General features: G+C 40.4%; 1 protein-coding gene across 7 annotated transcripts in view; it reads left to right on the top strand.

The window, feature by feature from the left end:
* Positions 1-8,499, top strand: part of LOC122561800 (guanine nucleotide-binding protein G(I)/G(S)/G(O) subunit gamma-7) — a 313,573-nt gene that overhangs the window by 82,259 nt on the left and 222,815 nt on the right. For 6 of the 7 annotated variants that reach the window (XR_006315112.1, XR_006315113.1, XR_006315114.1 and 3 more), the window contains one exon: positions 7,454-7,526. The exons of the other annotated variant lie outside the window; for it this stretch is intronic. The gene's annotated coding sequence lies outside the window, so the exon portion shown is untranslated. The remainder of the gene's footprint in view (positions 1-7,453; positions 7,527-8,499) is intronic. 7 annotated transcript variants of the gene reach the window in all.

The raw sequence follows: 8,499 nt of genomic DNA, 5'->3' as shown, positions 1-8,499 counted from the left end.
CCCCCACAGCCCAGCTTCCCTGCTTCTTGACCCTCCTAATCCCCGCTTCCCTGCTTCTAGACACCCCCACGCCCCTGCTTCCCTGCTTCTAGACCTCACCATGCCCCTGCTTCCCTGCTTCTAGACCCCCCCACCCACCACTTCCACGCCTGCCTGCTTTTAGACTGCCCTTCCCCGCTCCGTCCCTACCTTAAGGAACCTTCAGGCTTTCTTTGTAGGCCAAAAACAGAAATTTCTGCCGACACTCAGTGAGTCTGCAAGCTTCTATGGGAAGAAAGCAGAGTTAACACTTCAAGTCCAATAAGGCCGGGCTGCAGTCCCAACAGTGTCCTATATGGAGCTCTGGCACTGCTCATCAGATTAGGCAGCTCCAGAGGGTGCGGCTTCACCCCATTGTGGGGCAGACATTAACATAGCCCACTTTCTTTTGGAGGGTGTGACTGCCTGTAAATCTCTGCCCAACTGCTATACTGACAAAAAATCAAGTTTATTTTGTACTGCAAAAAATAAAACTAAGGAAAAAATACAAAAACAAGATCATCTGTGGAAGGCTGACAAAACCCTTGTCATAAAACAGTGTGGTTGTTGGTCAGAAAACTAGATTCTTGCATCCTGTACAGAAGAAACAGTCATATCAAATAGGATAGGCTGAAAGAAAATAAATTATACATAAAGACTGTTTACAACAAGATGTTACATCAATAATGTTTTCCTATAAGTGTGTTTGAGTAAGGTGGTCTGGATTGTCATTTGAACATTTATTACATATATGAATTTTGGAATAGATTCCTTTTTTCACAAAAAGTTAAATTACTTTAGGAGAATAAGATATTGAATTTTCTATTGGGCAGTTATGATTTTCAGCATCTCAATGTTATTTTTTCCTCAAAATGTGATATTTTATTTAGGAGAATATGGAATCACTCTTAGCGCTTTAATTGTGTTACAGTGCCACCGAGTGGAAAAGTACATAATATTGCACCTGACCAAGGAAATGGTGAACCTCACCTGACAAAGCAGTAGCACTTTGAAAGCTTGTGATTTCAAATACACCTGTTGAACTATAACCTGATGTCATATGACTTCTGACTTTGTCCAACCCAGCCCAACTCCGGCATTTACGCATCTGACACAGAGTTCATGAGATTCATTCTGAGTCACTTTGACAATGGTATCATTATAAAGATTCTATTCTGGATTAGCTGTGAAACCTTCACCTTCATAGTCATCACTTCATAACAAACAAGCTTCCTTTCCATCTATTAAAGTATCTGATGACAGTTGTGCATTAAAGGCATCCTACAATTTAATGATAAAACTACACAAAACATCAACAGCCACATCACCTTTGTGAAGGTTTATTTTCTACCAACAATCCATCTATTCCATTCAGTAGAAACATCATCCTTGAATAATCTGTTTAGACACTCATTCAAAGTTTGAACAAAGAATGTGCCCTGGTGTAACTTATTTCTTCACCAGCATCTTATCAGTTCTATGGAATCTGAACATGATCCACATTAGTAACTTACATTCTTTGATAGGCATTCCTGATGAAGGGCTTTTAGCTGAAACGTCGATTTTACTGCACTCAGATGCTGCCTGAACTGCTGTGCTTTTCCAGCACCATTCTAATCTCGACTCTGGTTTCCAGCATCTGCAGTCATTGTTTTTACCTGCACATATAAGGGGCGGCACAGTGGCTCAGTGGTTAGCACTGCTGACTCACAGCACCAGGGTCCCAGGTTTGATTCCAGTTTGGGCGACTGTCTGTGTGGAGTTTGCACATTCTCCCCGTATCTGCGTGGGTTTCCTCTGGGTGCTCTGGTTTCCTCCCACAGTCCAAAGATGTGCAGGTCAGGTGAATTGGCCATGCTAAATTGCCGGTAATGTTAGGTGCATTAGTCTGAGGGAGATGGGTCTGGGTGGGTTACTCTTCAGAGGATGGTTTGGACTTTTTGGGCCGAAGGGCCTGTTTCCACACTGTAGGGAATCTAATCTAATCAAACTTCACTCAAATCTTATCTGTCCAACTGATGTTAAAGACCGATGCAATGTAGCTGCAGTGCATTTGATTTTTGATGTGTTTCTGTGTTTGAAAATGACTGTAGAATTTTATTTTGTGCAATTAGCTAACACCATCATGAATATTGTCTTCCTATATCCAGTAGTTTTGACAGTAACTGCTTTTGAATCTTTCCACAACAGAGTTTGCCTGCTGACATTGACAATCATGGATATCTTATCCACTTGCCATTGTGGCAGAATGGCAACTTGTGCTTTTGCTGCTTCCTGTTGCTGGATCACTGGAAGCAGGCCATTTTGGCATTGTGGTCTTTCAGGTGTTCAGTCATTCGATCCTTAATGATAAACACTGGTAATTTGCTGACAGCCAATATTGTGATAAACAGTTTATAATTCCCTTCTTTTTCCTGCCCTTCCCTCACCTTTTTTTAAATAACAGATGACATGCATAACAGGTTCCAAATGGAAAGAACCTTGAAAGTTTATGGTTAGGGTACCTGCAATGTTCTTACCCATTTCCTTTAAAACCTTGGGATGGAAATTTTTTGAACCTGCTGCAAACACTTGTCCTTATTCCCCTCCTTGACTACTGGTTTAGAACCAACCAGACTTTATAACCTCACTCAATATGGATAAGCTTTCAAGCACATTTTTTCCTGGATTGCAAAAACAATCTTTCCAACTCTGTAATATCATTGCCTTCTAGCCTGAACTCTGACTTTCTCTGACACAAACTCTCCACCATTTCCAGCAATGCCGTCAGTAATTCCCTCTCCTTTGAGCCGTCTCCTTAAAACATACCCATTGTGTGATGTTTTGGTAACTTGTAATATCTGTTTTAATCCTAATCTTCATTTTTTGATTGCAGCAACAACGCTGTAAGGCACTTTGCTACAAAATGATGGCCTTTGCTTGTTGTTTTCTTGTAGCAAAGATATTTCTGGATTATGCCTGGATTTTTGCTTTTGTTAAACACAGGACATTTCTATGCTGCACAAGCTGGATGTGAAAGAAAGAGGTTCCAAGAATCTCATTTTGATTCGAGGATGACTGGGTTCTCTGGAAGTTGGACCTAGCAATCCTGGAATGGATGTGTATTTGTCGGAAGACTTGGCTTTCTGCAATCTATGTGAAAGATTAATTAAAGAAAAGAAACCAAAAGCAGCTCTCATGCATGCCTGTCATTCTCTGCACATACACTCATCATGCTCCTTCCATGCCAACCCATTTAACCTTCTTCTCTATCCACTTCACATAACCCCACATACTCTCTGTGCCAACCTGTGCCCTTCACTCACTCTCCATTGTCCTTTATAGCCTCCATGATTTTCAAACTTTTCTTTCTTTTTACAAAGCCAATTTACCTAATATGAGACATCAGAATCTGTATGGAGATGCAAACAAAATAAGTTTAACTAATTATCTAAGTGTATCGAAGAATTCAGTATATTGTAAAAGCACTTTCATTTTTAAAAATAATATATTTACATTCCTTGAACTCAGTAAAGCCTTATAAAAACAAATATTTTGTTCAAGTGAATTCATGGTTGCATGCCAACAAAGTCTATAATCATTTGCAGCTATCAATCAAACAATGTGATTCGATTTGCATTATTGTTGTCACGGGTAGTGAAAAGTGTTGTTTTGTGTGCTATACAGGCAGATCGTATCATACAAAGTGCATCAGTATAGCAGAACAGAGTACAGAATACTGTTGAATGTGCAGAGAGAGAGAGATCAACATGAATGTTTTGAGACATCCACTCAAAAGGCTGTTCTTGAATCTGTTCATGTGTTCAAATTTCTTTATTCTGCCCGATGGCAAAAATTATAACAGGGGTAGGAGGGGTCTTTGGTTATGTTAGTTGCTTTCCTAAGACAGCAGGAAGTATAGATGGAGTAAGTGGATGGAAGGCTGACTTGCATGGTGGACTGGACTGTGTTTACAACTCTGGTTAGTTTCTTCTGGTTTTGTGAAGAATAGTTGCCACATAATGCTGTGTTACATTTAGATGGGATGCTTTCTATGGTGCATCTATAAAAATTGGTAAGAGTCTTTATGGACATGTGAATTTCCTGAGTCTCTTAAAGAAGTAGAGGTGTTGTTATGCTTTCTTCACCATTGTGTTAATATGAGTGGATCAGAACAGATTATTGGTGATCATCACTCCCAGGAATTGATGCTGTTCACCATGTCCATTTCAGCACCATTGAGGCAAACAGGGATGTACCCTCGGCTTCCTGACATTAATGACCAGCTTCTTCATTTTGCCGATGTTGATGGAGAGATTGTTGTCTTTACACCATGCCGCTAAGCACACAATTTCTTTCCTGCACTCTGCTTCATCATTGGTTGAGATCCAGTGGTATCGTCAGCAAACTTGTAAATGGAGTTGGGGCAGAATGTGGCCACACAGTCGTGAGTGTATAAGGAATATAGTAGGGCTGAGTAGGTGGCCTAGCAGGGCACGGTGTTGAGGATTATCATGGAGGAGGTGTTGTCACCTATTCTTACTGATTGCAATCTATGGGTCAGGAAATCAAGAAGCCAGTTACAGATGGGGGAGGAGAGACCTAGATCTCATAATTTGGAGATGAGTTTGTTTGGAATTATGGTGTTGAAGATGGGGCTGTAGTCAATAAGTAGGAGCCTGAGGTAGGTATCCTTATTATCCAGGGATGAGTGTAGGGCCAGGGAGATGGTGTCTGTGGTGGACCTGTTGCAAGGGTAGGCAAATTGCAAAGGATCAAGGCAATCGCGTGGCTGGTGTTGATGTGCCATGACTAACCTCTCAAAGGACTTCATAATTATGGAGGTCAGAGTCACTGGGCAGTAGTCATTGAGGCAGGCTGCATGATTTTTCTTTGACTTAGGGATAATAGTGGTCTTCTTGAAGAAGTTGGGACATGGTAAATGATAGATCATTGAAAAAATGGATCATTGTGAAATCAGTTATGCAGGAATTAATTCCGTAATGGAAGTACCAAGGCTTATATCACAGAAAAAGTTGAATAAACATCAATTATTTTAACGCTCCAAACTTTTTTAAAAATTTAAGAGCCCAGAATTTGAAATGCCTTGACAGTTTAAACAGGTCCCTTTGATAGTGTATCAATAGCTTGACAGTTCTTTGACAGATTTGACAGTTGCACAGTTCCAATGGGGTTATGAAAATTTTAGGCACATTCTGAGTACTTTCAACAACCCCAGAGAGTACCTTCCCCAAGGTAATCCGCCACTGCCTTCTACTCTCAAAGTTGTCTCGGGATTGTATCCAGAGAGTACCTTGCCTCTCAAAAGAGTTCCCTGGCTATTCCAAACTAATTGTCATGGTTCTTGCCTAGTTTAATGTGCACACTCCAGCCTCCACACTATAAAAATGCCATAATTCCATTTCAGTGTTGACAGGTGGTGATGTAAATGACTGCCTCCATTAAACATTAGTGTATAAAATTCAGTCTGCCTTAACTTTCAGTCCTGTGAAAATGAAAAGCTCTGTGTTTTGGGGAAAGATTTCTGAATTTTAGCCACTTTTTGCCATTTTCACCATGGAGGAGAGTTCTACGTTGTCTTGAAAGTCTAGGCCTAAGAGTGAATGTTGTTCAATCAAGCATTGTATCTGTCAGACTGGGAAGGGTTGACAAGTTCCCTTTGCCAGATGACATTAATGAACAATAACCCAGAAATGTTTCCAATGATTTTTTCTTATGCTAGCTCATACATAATCTGTTTTTTAAAGTAATTTATTTCATTAATTTTTATTCAGTTATACCTAAGTGATTAATCATCTACATACTACCACAATGGCCTTCCTGCCACATCATAGTGGTAATGCCTCCTTCGAGCTCTTCCACTGCTGATTGAATGCAGACTCAATATTGCACAGTGGGCATTGTGCTCCACATGTCCCATTTCCAATTCTATGCACTTCACATTGCAACCTGCTCATTTCCACCCAAGGAGATACTATGACACAGAAGACAACAATTTGGTTCATAATATCAATGCTAACTTTCTGTAGAGCAAATAGTTAGGAGATGTATTGATATTAATTTTCCAAAATTTGCTAGATTCTGTAAAACTTCCATTAGACTGAAAAATAGCAAACATAACCCCTCTATTCAAAAAGGGAGGGAGGCTGAAAACAGAAATCTATTGGCTTGATACCTGCCATAGCAACGGTGTTAAAATTGATGGTTAAGGAGATTGTAGCTGCACACTTAAAAACATAAGATAATCAGATAAACATAAGATAAAAGGAAAATCATGTTTGACCAAATTATTGGCATTCTTTGAAGGAATAACATGTGTAGATCTCATTGAACCTAATATGATGTTTTGTCTAAATGTGGAAATTATGGCACAAAAAATATATTTTTGCTGCATACAAGTAGCCATCAAACTCTTAAACTTGCTCTGTCAACATATCATTGTTGCCTTCTCTCTCACATACGTACCTAGCTTCCTCTTGAAGGCATTTTTGCCATGCATCTCAACTACTTGTTATGATAGGAAGTTCTATAATGTAACCACTTTCTTTATAGATTTGGATTAGATTCCCTACAGTGTGGAAACAGGCCCTTTGGCCCAACAAGTCCACACTGACCCTCCGAAGAGCAACCCACCCAGACCCATTCCCACCCCTGACTAATCCACCTAATACTATGGGCAATTTAGCATGGCCAGTTCACCTAACCTGCACATCGTTGGACTGTGGGAGGAAACCAGAGTACCTGGAGGAAACCCACACAGACACAGGAAGAATGTGCAAACTCCACACAGACAGTTGCCTGAGATGGGAATTGAACCCTGGTCCCTGGTGCTGTGAGGCAGCAGTGCTAACCACTGAGCCACTGTGCCGCCCCTAGTTAACTGTTTAAGATTACCTTCAACTGGCAACTTGTCCACCCTAATAAATATCTTCATTTCAAAGACAAGTTGATACTTAGCTTTCTCCTTTCTAAACAAAAGACCAGCCTGGTAGTTTCTGTCTGATGCTTATCACATGCTCCTGGTACATGCAGTGCAAGTTTGAAGACTGGAACTGTGCTTAGTATTTGAGTATCAGAGAAGCTGTGGTAATGTCTTCCAGAAAGAAAGAAAGAAGTTGTCGAAAACTAAAAATACATTGGGGAAAAAAAAGCAGTTTAAAAGCAAAGCAGCAGCTCCACCAATTTTAAAAAATATTCAATACATAGGATATTCTGGAAATATTTTTAAAAGGAATGCATCACAACCTTAGCAGAGTATTGCATTGCTGGCAATTGCTTGTATACTAGATAAAGCTGGCCTAAAATTACGATGACATCTCTCCATAAAGCATTTATGAAAGCGTTGCTGTATTAGCCTTTTTTATTGTTGGACACTGTTTCCTTTGTTAGTATTCCTCAGCCATTTTTATGTTTATTTAATTTTCTTTTCATTTAGGTTCTTTGACAGAGAAATATCAACCAGTCTTCAGACCACTGACTAAGTATTCCTCCTAACGGCCCATCAGCAGGTACTCAAAAGCAGATAAGACTGAAAAGTGTTCCAATGTTTCTCTCTGTTCTTGACAAAGAGTAGTATAGAGTCACAGAGATGTACAGCATGGAAGCAGACCCTAGTAGTTGTTATTCAATCAGTGTCTTACTTTGTCCTATATTGCATTTCATGTTCATGGCATGTAGACCAATAACCACTTTTCCCTACTGTTCCTCATCACCACCCAAAATATTTTCTATATCCTGATTTCCTGAACTTTTTGTCAGCATCGATAGCTTTAATCTTGAACTGTGTGAAAATTCACACATATAAAAGTAGATAATGAATTAATTAACTTGTACTGAGAAAGTAAATTAATGACTTGAGTTGGACATCAATGTTTGTGTTTGGTAAGCACACATGAACTTTGACAGAAAAAAGGCTAACAGAAATTAGTCTATAAGATAGAATCTGCACCTGTACCATGCTGAGGGCAATCTTAAATGATGGTTTTGATTTCATGAGTGCCGATTCAGTTAGTAGCTCATGGCAATTTCTGATATACAGAGGAACCTCAATTATCCAAATGAGATGGGCGGACAGTATTTTGTTCGGATAATCGATTATTCAGATAACTGATTTAATGCGTCTCCTCTGGGACTTGGAGTTTTCTGAAGTTTCCTTTTTCCTTGCTCTGCCTGCTTTGCTCAGGGTTTGTTTCTAAGCAGAAACACACTTGTGTGTAAGGGACCTGCAGCACTGCTGTAGCCTCTCCCTGCAGCTGCTTCCCTTCACTGTGATTGACAGAGTGAGCTATGTCCACTCCCCGTTCAGGAGACTAGGCAGCAGCACACCCTCCCACCCCCCCTGTGCACCCCAGGCCCCTCTGCACACCACCGGCCCCACACACTGTCACCTCACCCCTGGAATGGAGATGGCAATTGGACTGGACACCACCAGCAAGACTGCTGCTGCCTTTTTTTGGTGGGGGGTGGGTGTGTGGGGTGGTG

The sequence above is a fragment of the Chiloscyllium plagiosum genome, chromosome 2 (genome assembly GCF_004010195.1).
Source record: "Chiloscyllium plagiosum isolate BGI_BamShark_2017 chromosome 2, ASM401019v2, whole genome shotgun sequence".
Taxonomy (NCBI): domain Eukaryota; kingdom Metazoa; phylum Chordata; class Chondrichthyes; order Orectolobiformes; family Hemiscylliidae; genus Chiloscyllium; species Chiloscyllium plagiosum.
This window is presented reverse-complemented; position numbering and strand designations above follow the sequence as displayed.